The following is a 9635-nucleotide window of genomic DNA, read 5'->3' on the forward strand; positions in this document are numbered from 1 at the left end:
TCCCCTAGCAAGAGGTATAAAGTCCACAAAATACATAGTACAAAGACAGAGAGGCTAGCTTTACAAAAAATATGGCATGGGCAGGTTTGCTTTACGTGTTACTCAGCCTTTGCCCAAAGAGTGCTCATTTGGATATTATCCTTTTTGCTTGATATTATTTCTTGCATAGGGTATATATAACTCCTAAGCCTGTAAACCTGATATTCCCTATGAGAAAGACGGCATATCCCAGGTGTAGAGAGGTAAATGCTGGCTTATACCATATGATATGGGCATGCCCAGTCTTATTCCAGTAATGAGAAACTGTTTTCTAGTGCATTACTAGAGCCACAGACGTGACATACGGAAAACACCACCCTATTGTTTATTGGTACTTGTCCCTAAACCCAAACCGAGGGTTATCACATCTAGGTTCCTTAACCCGGCCTTGATATTGGCTCATGGCCAAATAGCAATCTCCTGGTAGGACCCCCGGGACCCTTACATATTACGCTGGCATACTGAAGTAATAAAATGGGCAAAATGCGAGGACACAGCTCTCTGGAGGGTGACAAAACATGGCCTTAGAGCAGTGGAACACGCTCAAGCCTGGCGCACCATAGTGCAGGATTTCCACCCGATTAAAAACATGGGTAGTATACTTTCTCACCCACCCTGGAGAATGAGAAGGCCAGCGAAAATGACTTGAGATCCCCGTTGGGCCAGACTAGATCCCTACCCACCCTCCTTAGTACTGTACCCAGACTCCGGTTATCACACACTCGCCCACGGATGGATAACTCCACATGACATAACAAGCACTGGCTTTTCGGGCAGCCCTCAAGCAGTACCCAACTGGTTATGGTGTGTATTTAATTGTTTTATGTGTTCAAACCTAATTAAGATGTTGTTTGCTTGAGCTATGCTGGTGAGATTAGATAATGGTTTTGTGCGCCATGGACTAGCACAACCCCTGCATTGTCTTACATAGTCAACACTATTGACAGAACACTCTTGCTATGATTGGTGGGGTTCACTACCCAGTATCCTGTCGCTAGTACTCCTGGAAGTTCTACTGAAGAATGGAATGGGGGAAATGACTAAGAAGTGCTATTATTCTAACATTTTATTGTTGACGAAATGCAAAAACAATAAAATTGTGGTTGGAAAAAAACTGCTAGACCTGTCAGCGTTTGGGTTGTCTTCCCCCAAACTTCTTTGTATTTTTCCCTCCAACTTTGCTAATATTCATTGTTGTTGGCCTTAGGACTCTGCACTTTAGCACTGCTAACCAGTGATAAAGTGCCTGTGATCACTCCCATAAACATGGTAAAATTGGAATACATCTAATTGGCATATTTAGTTTACTTATAAGTCCCTTGTAGAGTTGTATACCATATACCCAGGGCCTGTAAATTAAATGCAACTAGTGGGCCTGCAGCACTTATTGTGCCATCCACAGGGCATATCATCAACAACCGGCGATAATTATCGCTAAGCGCACTTAGCGCTAGGATAATTATAGTCGGCTATCACTTGTTTTTACCGCGGAGATAGCGCGCTATCAGTGACGCTTATCTCCAGAGCGATAAAAATAACCGAGTTAGCTACCAAATGTGCAATTATCGCTGGGATTCCAGCGATAATCGCACAATGTTTGGCACTACTTTGTTGATAGGGCAGGGCATACTTAACCATGATATCCACGTTCCATTGGATATCATGGCTAAGTCAAACTAAAACCAGGCCTAAGGAAAGCAGTGATAACCGCGGTTAGCGCTACTTTTCTTATCGCTATGATTGTTAGAGTGCCCATTGATAATTGTAGATGTGTCGGTTAGCGACATTTCTCCAGTTATTTTGGGAAGGAACGCCCACTTTGCATCTCATTAGAGATGCAAGGGGAGGCGTACGGAAAAAGGGTGCTAACATGCGATTCTTCAGCCTACTCTTCTCCCTTTCTCATTTTAGGTTGCCATATACTCCCTTTCTTCGTAACATGGATAAAATTAAAACCTTTGGGTTCACGGACGAAGATTTCTCTAAACTATTGGGAGGTAGCTCTATGGCCGATAAACAATTCGCCATCGGAAATAAGTCCAACGATGATTGGTTTAAATTGCTTAACCTCAAGAAAAAGACTAGGAGAACTGAGTCCCATGCGGAATTCATGTTGGAGTACCTAAGAGCGGGAGTTATCCCCAATGGACTCCGAATAAGAAACATACCAGGGCTATTTGTTGAAGTTAGGAAATTTTTAGAAAAATGGTCTCTTATAGCCAATAGATGTTCCCGAGACCTTATGATCCTTATTATCGAAACAGCTAGAGAGGTGGTGGAAACCTTATTTAAGGAAATTGCGGAATTGGAGGAAGCTTTAAAGAAGAACAACCCCGTAGAAGAGACAAAAAAGAAGCTTGAGGAAATTAATGGTGAGATGAGTTCATTCTGTGATTACTTAATAAAGAAAAAAACAGAAAAACTAAGGAAGGATATCAGATACTTCAATGAGGAAAAAGTTTATCCGTATCTGGCCTCAAACTATTATAGAAATGAACAAGACCACCCCCATCAGCATGAGCGACAATATTGGTCCAATAAGCGAGTGGTCACCTTTTCAGACACTACGGGATCTGACACTGACAGTAGTCCTGGTTCCTCTGGAAACTATGGACAAAGAAGAACTAATTACCAGGGCCCTAGACGCAATGCTCATTTTTTAGGCAGCAGACAAGGCCACACCAGAGGACGATACAGAACCCCAGAGAGAGGTTTTTACCAGCAATCAGAGAATCCTCCTCAATTCCTACAGACTCGCAGGAACCAATATTGGAGAGAATAGAACCTAGATATGAAAGTAACTATGTTCTGGATACTTCCAACAATTTAGCTTTAGTCCCTATTCCTTCTACTTCCAAGGAATCTACACCGAAGGGACTTGACACTCAGGCTAATAATGAATGGGCTAAACAATCTCTGACTATCCCTGTTTTCAATCTATCTAAAATCGAATTAGATACGCCCATTCTTAAATTGCTATCTCGAGGACTTTCATTTGTCCCAACCACCTATTTAGACAAATTTAAAGTTACCACTGATATCCAGTCTTTCTTTCGTAAGATAAGACTTAAAAGATTCTTTGAAGACAGACCACCTCTTATTGAAGAGAACAACACTGGGTTCCGGCCTAAATCTATCTTTACTCCTTCCTTAGATCAGATAGGTACTGAAATTGATATCTTTGAAAGAGTGGTGAGTTCTAAAATACAAAAGCTACTCACTTTTGTACCTAAACCAGAGTACAACTTAGACTACTCGGAGTATCAGGCCCTTAAATCCTTGGCAGAAAATTCTGAATTGACTATAAAGCCAGCGGATAAGGGAGGAGGGATTGTAGTTCTTGATAGCACTATGTATAAAGAACAAATTCACGCTATGCTCGACATCCCTGAACACTATACTAAATATAGGACATACCCTGAACGAAGTATTAAAACCCAGATTATCAACATTACTCAAAAAGCTTTGGAAAGAGGATCTATATGTGAACAAGAGTTTGACTATCTAAATACAGAGTTTCATCGAATACCCATTCTCTACGGAGTTCCTAAAATACACAAAAACTTGACCCTTCCTACCTTTAGGCCTATTGTATCCACCATCGGATCACTGACGGAACCGCTTTCCAAATACATAGATACCTTCTTACAACCTCTGGCATCTAAGTTACAGGGCCACATTAAGGACACTGGACATCTTATTAGTAAAATTGAGGGCATCCATTTTAATACTGACACGGATTTTCTTGTGTCCATGGACATAGAAGCCCTATATACTAATATTCCACTAATTGGAGCATTGGAAGCGGTTAAACATACTCTTATCGATAACAACTTCTCAGGTGACCGATTGTTTTTATTGGAATGCTTGGCCATCGTCTTAAAAGAGAACTACTTTGAATTTGAAGGCGAAATTTTCAAACAAATACAGGGAGTTAGCATGGGCGCTGCCTGTGCGCCCAATGTAGCTAATATCTATATGGGACAATTTGAAACCAGGTTTATATTCAATGAGATGGCCCCATTCAGCGAAAACATCTTAAGGTGGCATCGATTTATCGATGACATCTTTTTTATCTGGAGAGGCCCTAAAGAACAGCTAGATGAATTTATCCTATGGGTTAACCTCTGCGACACTCACCTCAAGTTTAGTCCCAATATTAGTCAAAATAAAATCGAATTCCTTGATATTTAGATCGAAAATGTTGATGAAAAGATTGAGGTTAGTCTCTATACCAAACCTACAGCTAAAAACACTCTTCTTCAGTACTCAAGCTACCATCCTCGTAGTCAAAAAGACAACATCCCGTTCAGCCAATTCCTGCGTTTGCGCAGGAATTGTACTACCATACAGAATTATGATTTTCATGCTGAACAACTAAAAGATAAACTCTCTAATAGAGGATATCCACACAGACTGATAAAAAATGCCTACAAAAGAGCCAAATACTACGACAGGACAGTTTTGTTCCAGAACAAAGAGTCCAAAACTGAAGATAAACTGGTGTGTGTGACCACTCACTCTACCATCAATCATAAGATCAGACAAATTATCAACAGTGAATGGCATATTCTCAACTCGGATCACTGTAAAAAGACTCTCCCTAAGCCAATGTTTGCGTTTCGACGCAATAGAAATCTGAAGAATGCGCTGGTTAAATCCAGAGGAACTGTTAATAACTCCTTCATTCAGAAATCTATCACAGGTACCAATCCCATCATGGGCACACATAAATGTGGTTGCTGCCATGCCTGCCAATTTGCTATGGTTACTGATAAGCTTGTGTGGGACAAAAAAACTTTTTTCTTCAAAGATATGACTAATTGCCGTAGCCAACATGTAGTTTATCTCATCCTTTGCCCATGTGGCCTTGGCTACGTGGGTGAGACCAGTAGGGAATTTCGAGTTCGCTTTAGTGAACATAAGTCTGCCATTTCTAATCAGCGCCCTGGTGCCCCCCTGGTCTTACATTGGGCTGAAAAGAAACACACTGTCCCTGATCTCCGTTGGATGATTTTGGAACATATTCGATCTCCCAAGGACGGTAACATCGACGCTGTTAGACGAAAAAGAGAGGTGTTCTGGATGTTTACTCTTAAGACCTATGAAAAAGGTCTCAATGAACACCTCCCATGGGAAAATGCAATCCGATAAGCCTCTTATACGGTTGGGTTACTTTTCCTCCTCTTCTTGGCATATTCCGTAGGTAACATCTTTTCATGGCTTTTTTTATTCTTTGCCATTTGTGTATTTGCCCCTAATGAAATAGGTCTGGGTTATCTTTGTTTCCTAGATACTTACTTCGTTTCAACATTTCTCGTAGTAATGTGTTACATAAAGTTGTGAATTTCTATATTTTTTATGGACTAATATAGGTCCTCCTTCAACTAGTGTAGGTATATTTATATCCTATTTTTTATTTTAGTCATATTCTATTTGTTGTTTTGCGCTCATTGTAACAGTTTAGTTGCATTTATAACTAAAGACGCTAAACGTGGAACCTATCCTACTCCTGTTACAATATGGCCCCTTATTTTCGTGTTACTGAAACGGGCTATGGGACAGTAGTATTTTCCTGTCCTTTTTCTCTTTCTTTATCAAAATCGACCGGCTACTCTAATTAGACTTCGATAGTCCTTTTTTTACTTCTCTTAAACTTTTGCTCAGCCCCCGAACCGCACTCCTTTTAAGGAAGACGCTTAGATCGGTTCCGATCTCTGCTGTTGCATGGACGCTGCCGATCCCGTCAGCCGCGATAATCTGCTTATCCAGGTAAATCTCTATTAGCCTGTTAACACTTGATTCATTCTTTCTAGCGACATATCAGGGGCATTCCTAATTAACTTTCCGGCATACGTGTGTGTTTAATATCTTAATCTTTCTAGATACCTCGCTGATCTATCCACTAAGGATACTTATGACACGGGGATAATTTTACGGGTCGGATAAACACCAGAGCTTTCAGGTTCCACTTTTCCAATTCTATTGGTAAGTACACCAATGTAGCCTCATTCTGTTATAGTTTTTCCCTAACTTTACGGAACGGACTCTTGCATACGTTCCCTTATTTATATTTTTTGTCGTAGAAGCGGATTGGTTGCACTTTTTAAAATCTACAAATGATCCTCCTAACCTGTGGAAGCTCCTTAAACGGTGGAACTTAAACCTGTTGAAATCTCAAGTAAGGTAGCTCTATTAGATCTTTAGAGTTATTGTATTGTAGTTTTTTCAGCTCGCGTTATGAACTACCTATACGTTCATTTAAAAGTAATATGAGTATAGCTAGCGACACTTTTTTTGTCTTATTCTTGGAGATAGAAATGTCTTCCCCTCAGATTTCTTTAGAAACCATCTTGTTACATACTGGTCTAGTAGCAGGGGGTAAGTCTCTTATATAGAACAGAGACCGTGGAATCTAGGACTGCATGCCCTCTAAGACCTTATAATATATAAACCTTTACTTTAAAAGGTTTAGCTCACAATTGTGCATACTAATTAGTTTTCTATCAAAATTAGGAGAACGATCATGAGGAAGCTGGTGCCATTCTGTTACTTCATGCCCTTAGTCATAATAACCTATACTCGTATGGTTTATCTGGTATCCTTCTAAGCTGTGTATTTACTAGGGTCATTTCTTCCATCTGTTCCTTAGTTCTTATATTGGTATTAATTTGTTCACCTCTTAATCCAGCCAGTGATAAATATAGCGATTCTTGGTTTTCTCTATTTCTCATTAGTGTGTTTTATTTATGTCTTATCTCTTCCTTGTAGCTACAGAAAGCTTACTATACTAGCTATCCTAGTCTGGATGCTTTTTCAGAAATTCATTACGTCGAAAGTAGGTGATTCTAATTTTAATAAACGCACTATTTGGTGATTGGTATTTCTACTATCATTATCTTTTGGATACACCCTATTTTTTCATTCATTTGTTTCATATTTTTTCCCTCACCGGGCAACTTGACTCCTTCTGGTGTGTATTTTCTTCTTATATCTTTTTCAAAAAAAAGAAAGTCCATGTAAGTTCTGGGTCACTTTTCTATTATCTCTTCTGATCTGTACCTTTGTTCTCCATCATTCTAGCCTTAACCATTATAAATTAAGCGTACATGTACTTATCCATGTTTTTTGCCCACAGACTTATGGTTGTAAACTTTGAAACTCTGTCAACTTCTACACCATTTGACGTATGTCAAGGATATGTGCGTAGTTCGTGTTGTCGCCTGAAAGACCTACCTTATACGCCCTGAGGAAGGAGCCTATATACTGTTTAGCTCCGAAACGCGCGTTGGCGCTTGTCTTGGCGGTCATAGTTTGTTGCACTTTTTATGATGAACTGTCTTTTTTTTTAAAAATTGCATTGTCTTATATGTATCCTTTTTTGTACCCTTGTTAGTTTTGTATGGTGCTTTGATGTTTTCTATTGTTGTTTTTTACTTATATTTCTGTCGATATGGTGTGTTTTGTTGTTGACATAATGATTTTATCTAAATGTTGTAATTCATTTCCAATCTAAAATGGATAAATAATAGTCTTTCTAAAAAATGAAAAAAATTTAATAAATGACTTAGTCATATATTTTTGTACACCTAGTCTGTGGGTAATACTTTATTCATATGGACTCTTGGCCTTAAATTCAAGTATATAGGTGTAGGAAATCCTTGTTGTTACTGATTATATTTTCCCTGACACTTCCTACACATAATTCTCAGTTCAGGGTCCCTCTGTTGTAGCCCGTGATTTTAATGATGCACATGGTCGTAACTGATGAACTAAAGAAGATGACTTGAAACAATTCAATTAGGTGGGTTTAAAGTGTGATTGATAATGTAATATAGTTATGCCACATTTTCGTGTGAGGCTTAATTTTATTAGAATGGATGCAGTTTCTGATGTTTCATAGCAGGGAGTAGTTCGCAATGACGATGCATGAAGGGGGAGGAGGATTGCTTGCTTGGAACAGTCCTGGAAGTTTTACAATTATTGCCCTATTTCACTGATAAGTTGAGTGGCAATTGATTAAACAGGCAGGAATCCACGCTTGAAATGATGATACATCATCACAAAGCAGTGCTTCAATTGGTTGGCTTCTGACATAGCCACCATGTGATAGGTTGACCTTTGAAAGAACCATGCTGCAATAGGTTTTTGTTAGCTAAACAGTTTGTTTTGGATTTAAAGTGTTTTTTGGAGTTTATTGTGTGTTCGTTTTGAGAATAAACAGGGGGAAGTTTGTTGACTAAGCTTAAAGGTACAGAGATGAATAGAGAAGGTCAGAAAATGCCAGTCGATGGAATGCCAGCCTTTGAAATGATGAGATAGGTTGGTTACTATACATGTATCTGGATTTCAGAATTGAATAAATGCATTGCACATAATGAGAATTTCCAGTTTTCTTTAGAGGGTACTTTTAATATTAGTAAGTTAACATTTTTTAGAAAAATCATGAATGATCTGAAACCAATTCCCAGACCTACACAGTCTGAGGTGCTTAATAAATTAGATCAAATGGCTACTGAGAAAGAGAAAAATAAAACTCCAAAGAGGTACAGGGTTCATTCAGACATTGGCTTCTCCGTAAATTCGATAGGCAGTAGAAAAGATGGAGAGAAGACATGATTGAAGAGAAAATAAAAAAGAAGGATGTGGAGTCAGATGATGATGATAAATTTATAAAGGGCATATCTACAATGATGGCGATAAATAAACACAAAGCGCACTTAGCGCTTTGTTATTTATCGCCGTCTATCTCTGGAATTTCTCGCCCAGGTAACGCATTATTAACAACTCTTTACTCCAGGGCGATAAAAATTACAGAGATAGCGGGGAAATTGCCGTTTTGCAGGGAACATCGCTGGTTTCCCAGCGATGTTCCCTGCAAAACAGCGATAACCTTGCTGATACGACCCTGTGGGTCGTATCAGCATAATTCACCCCATTGTTAGGGATAGGTAAGTCTGCTTTTTAGCAGACGTTAGTTTTTGGAGAAAACAGCGTTTTTCTCCAAAAACTAACGTGTGCTAAAATGCTGGGGCAGCCTAGTAAATATCGTGATGTGAAAATCAGCGATATTTACAAGGTTGTCCTGCCCAGTGACGCCCACTTTGCATCTCATTAGAGATGCAAAGTGAGGCGTTGGGTAAAAAGGTGCTAAGATGCTATAATGCATGTTAGCACCCTCTTGCTAATAGGGCGATAGTTTTATCTCCGCTTTTTTGGCTTTAAAAGCCAAAAAAGCGGAGATTAAGCCCTTGTAAATATGCCCCTAAGTGAGCTTTTGGATTCTAGTCCTCCTCCGAATACAGATAGATCATACTACTGATACTACTGTGAGGGTTGAAATGGGTGCTGTGGGAGATACTACCATATTGTATTGGAGTGGAATTGAGTGCACCAGCAGAAGTTTCAGTGACAGCAGCAATGCCTGGTACTAGTGGAAGTGGTTTGCGAGAAATTCAGACACATGTTACTCCTGTGTGAGCATTGAGAGTAGTGCTGCCACCTAAATAAATTTGTATTGGAATCATGAAAATAGAACTTGGCAAAATGCTGCAAGGGAATGTGGATTTGAATAGGCTATTGACTCAGTGCTGATG

General features: G+C 39.4%; 1 long non-coding RNA gene across 1 annotated transcript; it reads left to right on the top strand.

Annotated features, from left to right (window-relative positions):
• The first annotated feature begins 5752 nt into the window (after nucleotides 1–5752).
• On the top strand, nucleotides 5753–6213 carry LOC146817417 (uncharacterized). Its single transcript, XR_014962549.1, has 3 exons — nucleotides 5753–5811; nucleotides 5925–6027; nucleotides 6126–6213. It is a non-coding gene; the product is annotated as an uncharacterized LOC146817417 (long non-coding RNA).
• Nucleotides 6214–9635: the final 3422 nt, after the last annotated feature.

Source organism: Triturus cristatus, chromosome 6 (assembly GCF_964204655.1).
Source record: "Triturus cristatus chromosome 6, aTriCri1.1, whole genome shotgun sequence".
Classification (NCBI taxonomy): domain Eukaryota; kingdom Metazoa; phylum Chordata; class Amphibia; order Caudata; family Salamandridae; genus Triturus; species Triturus cristatus.